The 15,122-nt window shown below is 39.5% G+C and overlaps 1 pseudogene; it reads right to left on the reverse strand.

Moving 5' to 3' along the window:
• Positions 1-164: 164 nt before the first annotated feature.
• The window catches only part of LOC122552347, a 41,622-nt pseudogene continuing 26,664 nt past the window's right edge, over positions 165-15,122 (reverse strand).

Raw genomic sequence — 15,122 nt, forward strand, 5'->3', positions numbered from 1 at the left:
GAGAGAAGATGATTGTGATGTCTGGAATTATGGTAGACATACACAGAGTAAACAGAACAAAACATTTTCCCTTAATGGATGGAGCAATGTCTCAAGGGCATAGGGTTAAGGTAAAGACAGGAGGATATCGGAGAAAACAAAATCACACAAAGGGAGTGAATCTATAGCTCAGTGCCAGTAAGTCATGTCGAGGCTGAGCCCCGCATAATATGTGAGAAATATTTAGATGCATATAAGAAATGCCAAGTCACACAAAGCAATGGATCAATTGCGGACACATTGAACTGGAAAAGTTAGGGAACTGTTATTGATTGGCTTGGACTGAATGGGCCGAATGACCTTTTCCTGTGCTGTATATCTCTATGGCTATGTCAAATGTATTATAACTAATGCCCTATTCATGTTAACCACAGATGTACTGTTCACCTCAGTTCCCACAAGACTTACATGGCATTCCAGTGCTCTGCTTTGACCCGCTGTGTTGAACCTCACAGCAGATTTTGCTGCAATCCGCTTCTGACTCAGGCAGGGTTAACTGGCTGCTGAGGGTGTAAGTTCCCTTCTTGTTTCTCACGGATGGATAAGTCTTCAGTGCAGTCGTGATTGGCTGCCCACCTTTCTTCCACGTCACCACAACCAAAGATCATAGAACCCTCGGCGAAGTGTTGCTGAAGGAGGAGACAAGTCCATAAAGTGTGGGGGTAGATACAGTCTCTAGGATAGAATGATCAATTGAGCAAGTTACTTTCTGTTAATTCGACCTTATTGGTTACGTAAATGTTTCCTCAGCTGTAAATATATGCCAGTGTGTTCCTGCTAAAATCTTCAGCATACCTTAAGTTTATTTTTGTTTCCAATCAGTCGTTGATCATGATCTATTGGTTCCCTCGTCAGAAACATGCCCTTGAACTTGACCATTACGATATAACTTAGAAATAAGAACACCCTGATCCCACGAAAAGTAACTGTTAGAAAATCTCACCAACTATCACTTGCATTGGATTGCAGGTGACGAGTATAGTCGTTTCACAAAATGCAAACCAAGAAAAAGTTGAAGTTGGAATTGGAAATAAAAACCGAAGTTGCTGGAGAAACCCAACAACTGGCAGCATCAGTGGAGAGAAAGCAGAGTGAACGTTTCGAGTCCAGTATCCCTTCCTCGCTTATCAATGTCGGTCAGAATCTCCTCTCTGTGAAGAAGGCAGTTGCAGGGCACTGGGACTGAGAGAATGTCTGTCAAAGCTGATATTATGCCAATTATCTGGAAGCTCAATGATCGACTTGACAATTATCTGAATTCTGGAGGCCTCTGAAACATAGAGGACCATTAAGTTTCAGAGACTTTGGAGTGTGACAGCTAGCTGAACTGTGCATTTATGTGAATATGATTCGAGAAATGAACAAGTCATCTTTTACTTCAATAACTATTAAACTTACAAGCAGTTCATGGTAAAACTCTAATCTCTCAGACTAACCACCGCTCTGACTCTCTCTCTCAAACTAAATTTCCACTCATATTGACAACCCCTACCCTGTTACACGCTCATTCACCCTCGGAACACATGACCCTCATCGCAAGAGATAACACACATTCAAGGTAATCCATATTCCGGACGAGAATGTAATCTCGATTCCTTTCACTCAATTCCACACCTGCTACACTGCACCTGGTCCTTGGTGAATCTCGTCCTGACATCAGACTTTTCACAACCCCTGACAGGATGCCACTCCCCCAGATATGACCTCAGACCTTCACCACTGACCTCTCATTTTACCCAAGTCAACCTGTGCACATTGCATCCCAGCTCTGTTCCGATCAGCCCTTCGCCACACTCCGAGCTTTACATTTTGACATCATATCCACTTGTCACATCAGTACAGTAACCTTATGTCACCGAAACAGCGCAGCACTCTGCTAAGCCGATCAACTAAACTTCCCGACACCCTGCCCACCTCTCAACTAACCAGCCCGGCAGCCTGCCCACCTCTCAGCGAACCAGTCCGAAGCACTGCACATCTCGCAACTAACCTTTCCGACACTCTGCCAACCTCTCGACTAACCAGTCTGCTGTCTTGCCAATGTCTGAAATAACCAGTCTGACACCCTGTTTACCACTCAACTAACCAACATGACTCCCTCCCCACCTCACAACTGACCAGCCCTACACCCTGATGACCTCTCAACAAATTGGCCTGGCACCCTGGCCACCTCCAACTAACCAGCCCCGCACCCTCCCCAGCTCTCAACTAACAAGCCTTGCAGCCTGCTGGCCACTCAATTAACCATCTTGGCACGAGGGAGACACCCTGCATTGCTGCTCCAACGACCCCTCACCTACCAAGCACAATGTGTCCAAGTTATTTCCTTGTGACCATTATGATTTGCTTTGATGCCACCCTGCCAGACTAGGTGCACTCAAGCTCACCCAGCAGCCACCCAACACCTCACGGCCTATCAGCTCAAAATCTACCACATCACCAACCTACGTCCTCACTAGATCACTAGCTTCCAACTTTCAGCCTACTCCACCATAAAGTCAGAGATTTAGAGAGTCATACAACACAGAAACAGGCCGTTCGGCCCAGCCCGTCCATGATAACCAGGGTTCCCAAATTAAACAAATTCTATTAGCCTGCATTTGGCCCATATTTATCCAGATCTATTCAGTTCCATTACCTGCCCAAATGTCTTGGAAATTTTGTAACTGGATATGCATTTGCCACTTCCTCCGGCAGTTCATTCCAATTTCAGGTACAGTTGCAACACAAACTCCCAACCTTTATACTCAATGCTCTGTGCAATGAGAACACATTTTGCAAACACATTCTTCAACACGCCAGCTACTTGAGACACCACTTTCAACAATGTATATATCTGATCCCTCAGGTCCCTATGTTCGACAAAACTACCCATTGCCATATCATTAACTCTGTACCAATCTATGTACTGAATCCCCAGGTGCTTCTGTTCGACATCAATACCCAGTGCACTACCATTCACTTTAAGTTGTTTCCTGATTTCTGTTCCCAAAATGCAATGAGTCATATTCAGTTGAAACTGAACTCTATCTGCCCCTCCTCTGCCCATTGGCCCAGCTGATCATGATCTCGTTGTACTTTAAGAAAACTTTTATTGTCAATTATAGAACCAATTTTGCTGTTATGTGAAAACTTAACAACCATGCCCCATTCAATGGTTTCACAATTTTCAACCAATATTGTACACGGTTCAACTTTTTCCCTCACATACATATTGTTTCCTTCAACGCTTGAAAAAACTATCACCTTCTTGAAATCATTTGATATTTTGACCTCAAAACGTTTCTGTGACAGAGAAATCCAAAGGTTCATTCTTTAGTTGAACAGTACACAAAAGGGTTCAATCTTATCCCGTGTGGGTAAGACTGTTGACTGTTCCTCCAAACATTACTACATTTTTACTTGCAATTCTTTCATTGCCCCTTCACTCTTTCTGTATCACAGCTATGGAACTCACTTCCTGACAGAGCTGTGAAAATGTTAATACCACACAAATGTCAGAAAGTCAAGGAGGCCAAAGTCGACTGATCTCTCAAGGAGATGTAAAATGCCTAACATTTCCACGCAAATCTACAGATGCAAATAACTACTAGGATAAATGAAGATTATTCTGGCGCTTGCGTGTCCACACAAAGACGACGTGCTTAATAGTTTCGTTGTGTGTAGTTTTATTATATTTCCAGTGAACTACTTCTTAATCATTTAATGGGCAAGAAGCTTTCCTCATTTTTAGCCCGGCAATCATACATTATACTTCCCTGGAATAAAGAAAAATAATGTTAAATTAAAGGGATCTGACGATTGGGATGATTGAGTTGGAAATTGTCAGAAACTTAATTCTCTGAAGAAATGCGGCAGGTCTGGCAGTTCCTGTGCAGAGAAAGGAAGCTTATCATTTCAAGTGCAGTGATCCGCCTTCAGCAAATTGTTTTCATATTTTCTCGAACGAGAACTCATTCCTATTGAGTTAGACGGTGATTAAGTTTACCGAACGTCTATTGGAAAAGCATTCTAAGAAGATGTACTGGATGATATGAGACATCAGTTGAAGACTAGTTGAAAAGCTACCACCAAAGTGTTGGATTCAACCAAAATCCCACCGGACTGAACAGTCAAATTCACTCACAGTAATGGTTTGATACAAACGAAAACTGCTCCAACTTAAGGTCATCAAATATGCTTTGGGAATAATTAATTGTGGGTTAGTTATAAATGGTATCAGCTCGCAATTCCCAAAAGCCTGTGAACAAATATTGATTTGAAAAAAGGCTGCAAACCGCCAAACTTCTGTCGAATACCTGAGGCCCAAGTCTGGACAGCGATTAAATCGATTTCACAGGTCTCTGTGAGTGGACTTCCAACAGTACTCAAAGAAGTCAATGTGTTTTCCCCCCAATTAACCGGATGAAACATGGAATTACATTCCTCTCTAACAGGTTGTAAATGTACACAAACCATCTGTCTCAGAGTCAGAGACACTACCACTACATTATACCAGATCTGAACATAATCTCCGAAAACACAGACCACCGGTTTGAGAGTGTACAAATTTGTTCATAATTAACCAAGGATTTCAGCAACCAGGGATTGTTCTAAAATGCTTAAACGATGAAAGTAGCATTTCAAAAATTATCCAAGAATGCTTTGATAGCAATTCCGAGTTGTTCAAGCTCTATGGGAACTGTAGAGGAATAAAACTAGGATTTGCGCTGGCATAAATTTACTGTCACTGGATTTCAACTGAGAACTCCCTTCCCCTTAACCCTGTGTCTGTTGCTGCACCAGATGGTCTGCTTAGGTTGAAATAGATTAGAAGTTTTTGAAGTGTAACATCACCTTTGCCAGTAACATTACATGCTGACAATAAGTTCTTAATAATTTTATTCTACATTGTGCCACTAAATGTGTCACTGACAAGAGAGGCACAAAGAAATTATGCAGCATATTTCTCTCTGTCTCACTGAATGATATATCGTTCATTGCTAACAACTGACTTTAGGGGTCTTACAATTTGACTTTTGTTACTGAAGTGTTTATTCTTATTGTAACAATTCAGTCAGGTCTCTCAATTCTGTGGTGCCTAATATCTGGCAGACAAACGTGGTTTTGAAGCACCACATGAAATTGAACTGTCTGAGATTCAGGTGTCCGAACCGGTCGATTTACAACTGGTCAGGAACAGCTGACAACTCGATCGAGATAACACGGGAACACACTGTACAACACTCTTGATCTGGGAAGATATATCTGCTCAATTCGTCACATCAAATGTATTCACTGTAATTTAACTTTCATAATAGGGACTATGCAGAGAGAAAGCATCAATGCTTCTCAGAACGTTTTCACAGTGAAGTAAGATTAGCTACTGATTTCATAAACTTAATCGTGATTGTAAATAAGAAAATTATTGTGGTGTACCATTTCACCAATAGAAGCACAGTTCCGGCGGAAATAGAATATCTCTAAATTATTTCTGCATATTCTTAAAATATTTCTTGAACTTTGGAAATGTTGCACGCACTGCTCAAAACCAATACTGCATTCCATTGTGTGAATGCATGTCTGTTGGATACATTAGGGCAAGTATTTACTCTCAGATGTGCTTAGCAATGGCAAGTTATTTTCCTTGATTCCTCTTTCTAAAGAACGATTTTTAAAAAAAAATGTATGAATTGAAAACAGTTTCTGTCTGCATTCCCTGCTTGAACTGATGTCGAAATAAATGGTCATCAACACTTAATGAGCAATCAGACTACTACATTCCAAAAATCGCGCCAGTATGTTAATTGAAATGAATCTTACTCTATTCTCAGTGCCTAAATAAACAATGTGCTCTACTACCCTCCAGTTCCTGTCTTCTCTAAATTTGTGAATTCTGCAACTGTCGAAAAGCATGGAAAGGCACATTAAGGGGGTGGCACGGTGGCTCAGTGGTTCGCACTGTTGCCTCACAGTGCCGGTGGATCCAGGTTCAACTCCCGCCTCGGGCATCTGTCTGCATGGAGATTGCACATTCTCCCAGTGTCTGGGTGACATTCCTGTGGATGCTCCGGTTTCCTCCCACAGTCCAAAGATGTGCAGGTTAGGCGATATGGATAAGCTGAATTGTACATACTGTTATGGGTTAATGTCGGGGAACGTGTCTGGGTGGTTGCTCAGCGCAGGTTTGGACTTGTTGGGCCGAAGGGAACCTTTAAAATCTCCGATTTTGCATTATTTATTCCCATGGTGAGTAGATGATGGATTATTTTAATTGATTCGAAATCTAGACTTGGTGACATAATCGACTATAGCAGCTGTTTCCTAATGAATGGCTCTTCAGTTGATATATTGTTGTAAAATGTATCTATTTACTTAAAACACATGGATTGGGAACATCTAAAGCATGGCATGGATTAAATCACTCAGTTAATGTTACATTTTTTAATCCTGTAAATCTAATTTAATCAGATGTATAAGAATTAATCATTTCAAGTTAAACTGAAAAACTAATCAATTCAGTGAAATCAATTTGTTCTGCATCGAAATATTTGGAGCAGAATTTCTTAATCGTCTTTTCCAACGATCTCTTCCAGCCAGGAAACTTGTGTGTCGGGTACAGCGGAATTGAAAGGTAATTCTTAATTAATGATATCACAGTAATGGCATTTTTGCTCTGTCGCAAGAAAATTAGAACATTATATTTTTGAAATTCTATTTATATTTCTTGTGACTTGTAAACGGTTTCAAGATAGACTTTGTGATTTAAGTAGAAAATTGCGTTCTGAGTTTTAAATTTAAGGTTTGGATTAGACCAGTCCCAATTGTTACATTCAAATAAAATTCGCGCCCTAACGTATCTGGTTTCCCTTCATTTCCAAATCCTTTGCGATTGGCCTTTCACTTAATATTAGGTTTAATGAAAGTTCAACTCCAATGCTGATTGCATTGAATGAGGAAACTGGAGCAGTTCACTATCAACAACCATGCAAACATTTCTAAAGCAATGTAGAAATCAAAAACAGCTTCAACAATATATTAGCTTAATTTTACCTAAGCACATTCTCTCCTCAACTGAACAACGATTACCAAATCACAACACTGAGGATCAATGATGTGTTTGCAGCAAAACTGTCTCTTTGCAAGCATTTTCAACAGAACCAAGAACATAATGTAATCTCACAACAAATATCCCAAATTGGAAACCATCAAACATGCTCACCATCACACAAACGAATAAGTAAATCAAATAGAAATAAAAAGTCATAACAGTTGCCATGGTTCTGATATAACTTATTGAGCAAAGCTTAAAGCTTTAACATTTTCGGCAACAAGTCAATTTGTTTTCAACCTATATAGTATTTCTAATCATGTCAAACTTGTGCAGTGCACAGTAGAGCAGCTGAAGGCATCTATTGATTAATCGCCTTAAGGTCAAAATAAAATTAGTTCAATGGACAAACATTATAATTGAATGTTATGATAAGTTAGTCTCAATTATGAAATCTGGTGAATTCGGTCGCTTAAGATTTTAGTCCCAAATTTTATTTTGAATGTGGCTACTCAAAACAGACTTTAACTAGTTTAAAATGAAAACTGAGATTGTGTATATAAAAAAAGCTCTAAAAAGTCGTCGCTTTTTTTCATTTCTCACACTTCCGTGTTTCTGCCTTAAGTTGGTCTTCAGACAGTTACAAACGGATCTCTTTTGCTGATAGAAAACACCGATTACTGAAAGCATGAAAGCGCAGTTCAATTCCACAAGATGAATCAACTCATTTCAACACAATCAAATAAAGCAAAGTCAGAACCCAATCAACTTTTCAACAGAAGCAAATAAAACACATTCAGCATCCAATCAAAAGAATGAAATGCAGTACCGCTAGAAGATTCCATGACAGTATCCAACGTGCTTGTCATCAACAAAATTAACAACTCAAATGACAAAATGCAATCATGATAAGAGCATTATGCACCCAGGGAATATATTCAATAAATTAACATATTTTCATCCTGTTTAGTGATATTTTCAACATCTTTAAGTTCTTGGCATTTGTTGTCGATAATAAAACTCACAGATAGTGGGTGTCACTAAACTCTGCTTAAACCTGACTGATTGAGAGACGTTAGGTGTTTCAAGTAATCAGCCACACAGAATGCCCATCTGATTTTAAAAAAATATATACACTGAGCATCTGAATCCGCCACAACTACTTCAGTCATTTTCTGAGACTTAATGTAAGTCTATTGTCAGTTTTAACAAAAATCAAACTAAACCAAACCAAGCTCAGCACAGCATCTAAGTTTCATTTAATTCAGGAATTATTCACATGAATGGAACGTTAGCAAAAACTAAAGTCACTGAGAAAGTTCACATTCTTACCTGAAGTCACCGTCACCATGGTCCCTTGTTCCCAGTAATCAAGATAGTCACAGCGTTACATTCTCTGGACTGGGTCACACAATAACTGACTTTGCATAAAAACAAACAAAAATCTGCATTATTCTAAATATTCAGAACCACTGTCAAACTGAAGTCGCGATAAATCTTCATCATGTTATAATTGTACAGTGGATACTGATCATTCTTTTTAAATTATTATAATGTTTTATATTTCACAGAATAACGCATGAGCTGATTCTCAAAATTGCCAACTGCTACAATAATAATCAACACTTTTGCAAATTAAATTTACAATTTAAACAGCGATAATTGCACAATACCCCACAGAACTAATACTGAAGTGTGAGTTTAGGTAGTCTGTATAAGTAAACATTGACTCGTTTCAAACAATGGGGGCTGGACGGCTTTTAGTATTGATAATAATTGCAGTGTCACCCCAGTATGTCACATACTACGGCGGGCTGCAAACTGTAAAATGCAGATATTTAATTTCATCAATTCCTGGAAAGAAGTGGGCGGCACGGTGGCACAGTGGTTAGCACTGCTGCCTCGCAGCGCCAGAGACCCGGGGTCAATTCCCGACTCAGGCGACTGACTGTGTGGAGTTTGCACGTTCTCCCGTGTCTGCGTGGGTTTCCTCCGGGGGCTCCGGTTTCCTCCCACAGTCCAAAGATGTGCAAGTCAGGTGAATTGGCCATGCTAAATTGCCCGTAGTGTTAGGTAAAGGGGTAAATGTAGGGGTATGGGTGGGTTACGCTTCGGCGGGTCGGTGTGGACTTGTTGGGCCGAAGGGCCTGTTTCCACACTGTAAGTAATCTAATCTAATCTAAAAAAGTGATTCAGACTCCTCTAAAAATTATTTAGTGGAATTATTCAGCTTTTTCTATTCATTGCATTTTAAAAGCTCGGAATACTTTTGCAAGTTCAGCGTGCATTAATGTAGCCATAAACATGAGGAAAGTAGAATAATTTTATAAATTTGTCCAAACTCGTCACTCCTGCATGAGATTTAAATTAAGTCTCACATTATTTTCTCGCTCCTTCAATTTTAGTCATCACCAACCTGAGACAAACCCTTATCAGTGGTTTTTGTATGAGGATGTCACTATCGGCATCACTGTGACCCACTGCAGTATCACAGCGATTTCGACCCGTACATTTTCTGGAAGACACTCTGGGTCTCAATTTTCATGTGAAATAGACATTTAGTGCTGATAGTGTTTTGAATTAACGACATGGTTTACAGAACACGATGAGCAGACATTTCCCGATCAGTCAGATACATTAAAACTAACATCATGTCCAAGCATTTAATTGGTGGAAGAGAAAGCAGTACATAGGACATGCCAAAAACATTGTCCCATGATATCACCCAGTTTGTTAGTTTCAATGGTATGTTTCCTCTATGATAGGGTTGTAAAAGGCAGCCCGAGGTGTGCTTCAGATCGCAGTTGGTTGAACTGAATTTAAAACGGGTACTGACCGTCAGTTAACGATGAAATTAGCAAAATGTCCCCTTGAACTGTTTGTTGAAAGGGTCCAGCCCTGGTTCCTCTCGCTGTGGTATGTTGTACAGTAATAGATGGCGGTGTCTTCGATCTTCAGGCTCTTCATCTCCAACGCGAAGATGTTGTTTGAAGTGTCTTTGGACGCAGTAAATCGATTCTTAATCGCTGGGGCATAGTTACTGCTGGATGAACTTTAGTAATTAAGCAGCCACTCCAGCCCCTGTCCGGGAACCTGTCGGATCCAGTGCATCCAGTAACTGGTAAGATCGAAGCCGCTGGTTTTACAGGTCAGTCTCAGGGTGGTTCCTGGATGGCCAGTCTCTGCCTCTGGTTGAGTTAAAACGATCTCCGACTGGACACCTTTAAAAATGAAAAAAAAAGAAACCATGAGAATTAATGCTGATACAATGATGCCTGAGTCTTTTACATTTCTGACGCAGACTAACATTGAGACAGTAACAAAGAGAGACATGAAGAAAAAAACACTCACATGATAAGAATGTCAGTAACAAACTGAGAAAAAATGTCGACATAATCATTCTGATAAGTTGTGGAAAACGGTTCTGTCAAGAGCTTTCTAAACAAACCAAATCCAGGAGTGTTGAACTAAAGCACAGTGACCCGGATTTATATGATCATCAGAAGGGGCAGGTTTACAGGTTCCGCCTGTTGGTTTCCTGCTGGAGGCTGAGACTGGATCCTCGTAGCACCTTGCACAGTCCTTACAGATAGGGTCATGTTAACACGAGATTATACTTAAACGTGGAAATATATACACATCTTGGGATATTATTTTGCTGATTAGCCTGCTTGGAAGTGTTTTTTGAATGGACAAGTGAAATTTAACAGCTTGAAGTATTTTTCAGATGAGGTTTTCAGATATTTTGTTTAAAAGAACAAAACAAATTCAATTGGAAGTTGGCTCTCTGTATTTTTACATGCATTCACGAGTAAATAAAACTAAAATCAAAGTTCGAAGATATTATCAGCCAAATAATTAACTGGCACACTTTTTTCTGGACACTCCAAGTCTCCGCCACACTACAAAATAACTTGTAAATCATGCCAGATGTTTCTAAATGCACTTTATGCAACTGAATATAAAGCGTGTCCAAAGTTATTATGTATAGAATATTCAATTGGAAATTAAATCCCTTACATTCAACCACAAGCAGAAAAAAAAATCTAAAACGAAGTTCAATACCATTGTCAGACAATACAATTAGTGACTTTATTTCTGCAACCACTCCAAGTTTCTCTCAAATTACAAAATAAGATATCATTTGTGTTTGGCGTTTCTAAATTCAGTTCAGGCAAGCTAATATCGAGCATGTCTAAAATGAATATGTTAAGAATGTGTGTGTATGTCACTAAACTGTTTGGACACGGAGATTAGAAGAACCTCACCATATTACAGAATCTCTCTCCTTGTATCTTTTTTTTAACATGCACCGACCACAAGCTGGATATTTGAAAATGTTTTGCAAAGGAACGCTGTGTGCCCAGAAATAAAAAGTGGATTGAAAGTGATACGTAACACTCAGGTAAACCTTTGAAAGAGAATCTAATAAAGTGGAGCAGGTTGGTGAGAAGTTCGTGAATATTTCTCAACATCTAAACCATTGCAGGTAACTGTTTGGGTATATCAGGAGTGTCTGGCAAGTTTCAGAGTATTACATCAATAATTTCCACGGTTGTAGGTCATAAACAGCACATTTCTCTGCGCATTGGTAACTGTGACACGGGACTTTCAACGAGTAGAAATCAGCGAAAACTATTCATTACACTACACCAGTGCTCACTATGTATGAATGGTCCATTCGGTTTTCATGAGATGCATTAATCAGAGACTGGTGCAACAGGTTATGCGAGTTCAAGCCAATTCAAGTTTGTCAATTTACATTGAGAAAATGACAAATGTTAGTGCCATGTGGGAGTTTGGGTCCATTAACGTCATATTCAAGAGCTTTAAAAATCCTCAATACAAACGTTTTACTAACTAGGCTGATCTTCAGCCGGAATTAATATAAATGTCTGTCATGCAATCAATTTCCTGTTTTCTGATTGTCACACAGTGAGTGGCCATCCTTGTTAAAGAAGAAATGCCAAGTGAAATGTGTCCATTTTGGATAAACGGGAATATAGTTTGTTTGGTTAGATTTTGTTTTAGTTGATTCATACTGCCTTTAATCTGCCAGATACAGTAGTTGGCAGCAATTAAGCCGACTGCAGAAATGGTTCTCGAGCTTCCAGTTTCATTTAAAAGAAGCATCTGGAGTCTCTGCAGTAGATCAAAGATATTTTGTCTCCCTGTTGACCACTTGCCAGAAAGCCAACGTCAAACCATAACCACTGCCTCGGCATAAATAAGTCTACTCAGCAGCAAAGCTACAGAAAATATTAATTTTCAGCTGTGCAACTTGGAGAACTGGTCCCTTCTCTCATTAAAACAAATATTCAGAGTATCAGTCACAACCAAAAAATCAACATTTCACTGGAGGATCACTACAGCACTCTATGAAATTGAGGAAAAAAGCAGATAGATAGCTGTTCATGGAGTCATGGAGAGAAATCACTGAGAAACAGACCCTTCGGTCCAAACAGCCCATGGGCAATCATAATCCCAAACTAATCTAATCCCACCGGTAGTGGCCCATATCCTCCCAAACAGCTCGTATTCATGGACTTAACTAAAAGTCTTTTAAAATTTATAACTGAATTCATATCTAACTGTTCTTCTGGAAGATAATTCCTCACACGAACCATTCTCTGTGTATAAGTTGCCGCTGATATCATTTTAAAACGTTTCTCCTCTCACCTTAAAAAATGTTCTCTACACTTGAAATCCCCCACCCGATGGAAAAGACATTTGCCATTTTCCTTACCACTCATGACTTTTACAAACTTGTACAACGTCACCTCTCGAACTCTTACGCTCCAGTGAAAGATGTTCCAACCACCTGGATTTCCAACGGTGGATCTGTGCCTCACATTTTCCCGTGCGTTTAAATTAGAGATCCGCCTGCCTCCCCAGGTCCACATATTACATTCCTTGATATTATTTCAAAGAATTGAAAGGGACTTGTCATTCCTGTATTGTTCGATTTTATTTTGCTCCAAACATCATCACAAAATCATTGCTGATTCATGGGAGATCTCTGTGCGCACAATGTCTACTGAAATAACTACATTACCATCCTGAATGTACTTCACAAGTGCACCTCTTGTTCACAAACGCAATTAGACCCCAGGGAACAGTGAATACCCTCTTTGCACGCCACCACACCTTCTCCTTTGCCCTTTGTGAAAACCGTATTGTTAGTATTAAGTAAAATAAATATATTTTGTTTTAACTTTCTTAATTCATGTTGCTGATCTTGGCTGAAAAACGGGATGTTGTTGTCAGCATTTCTGGCGAACATGTGTGCATTAATTTTCATGTTAACTTAAATGTAATAAGTAAGTCAAGAACAGTTCAAATAACTCGAGAAACGACTATTAGAAACGGGTCATTAAGATTCTCAGGGCTGCACTAACTGTTTGAATACTGATATAGTTCTGCCTACAGTTTTCCCATAAGCCAGCATTTAATAGCATTGGATATCATGTCTGTGTGGACAATGGATTTGACCTGACACAATGATCCCTACTGTCATGGCTCCGCATTGCCGTTTGCACTATTTCCATCATATTTTGACGTGAATACAAGTAATTTCCACAGTTGCTGGTGAAGTGATAGTTTACACAATATCAGTTAACGTTAATGAAATAAAACAGAAGAACAATGACAATTGAAACAAAAATTACGACATCCATGCAGACATACTCGTGGGCACACACACTCATCTGACCACTTCATTACTGTCAGAATGGAAGTATTTTCGAATGAGTCTCGGAGGATGCTGCTAAGACTGGAAGAAAGCAGGAATAACGAAATTCTAGTTCACCTGGAGCTGTTCATTTGGAGCAGAGGAGATTGAGGGATATTTTTCTTAAGAAACACTCAATTGTTATGCATGGATAAAATAGATGGGAAAAACCTCCTTAGCTTGGCTGGGGGGCGGGGGGGGGGGGGGGGAGGCGGTGGCGAGTTCGATAACTAAGGTGCTTCGACATAAGTGATCGACAGCAAACTCACGGGGAAGATTCGGGAAACTCACAATCTGTAAGGATAGTAGATGCAGGAACACTCAAATCATTAAAAATTAGCTTCACTATATACTTCATGTGCTATAACCTGAAGAGTTACGGGTAATATACTATGAAGTGGGTGTCGGTTGGGAGGTTCTCTTTTTACATGGCACAGGCCTGATGGGCGAAGTGATCCCTCTCTGTCATTAAACATTTCGATTATTCTAAATCCACCCTTCCTAATTCGAAGGCTGGAATTCATATGATTTATACGGGAAATGTTTCAAACTTTCATTTCAATGATATCCCAAATCAATAAACTCCACCCGACACTCTGTCTAGTGATGTGGAACTTAATGGTCGAGTTAATGATCCCAAATGATTCCTCGCATAACATCCCTTTATTCAAATAATGATTTAGGGATGCCGGTGTTGGACTGGGCGTTAGAAAGTGAAAAATTACACCACAACAGGTTATAGTTCAACAGGTTTATTTGGAAGCACTAGCTTTTGGAGCGCTGTTCCTTCATCAGGTGGTTGTGGAGTACAAGATTGTAAGACACAGAATTTGCAGCAAAAGTTTACAATGTGAATGTAACTTTAAGAATGTTCTGCGATTTACATATGAAAGAACTGAAACCAACATGTTCATTCTAAAAGATGAGAAAATTAAGACAATCCAGTTCAATATTTAATTTAAGTTTCTCATCTTTTAGAATGAACATGTTGGTTTCAGTTCTTTCATATGTAAATCATAGAACATTCTTAAAGTTACATTCTCAAGTGAACTTTAACAATTAGTCTCATGTCGGCCCAGATAATGCATTTAAGTTGTGAGGTGTCCTCTGTGAGACTGTCTGTGACACAATGTTCAGACTGATTTTGATCTAGAAAAAGGACTTACAGAATCTAACATAGATTCGTGCAGTTTTTGAGAAAAATAAAATGTAATTCTTCAAGTACAAATTCACCCGACAAATTTCTTTGTGTGTGTGTGTGTGTGTGTGTTTGTGCGTGTGTGTGTGTATATGGTGGGAGGTTATGAGCGTTCGTGTGAGCGT

This window comes from Chiloscyllium plagiosum, chromosome 8, assembly GCF_004010195.1.
Source record: "Chiloscyllium plagiosum isolate BGI_BamShark_2017 chromosome 8, ASM401019v2, whole genome shotgun sequence".
NCBI lineage: Eukaryota > Metazoa > Chordata > Chondrichthyes > Orectolobiformes > Hemiscylliidae > Chiloscyllium > Chiloscyllium plagiosum.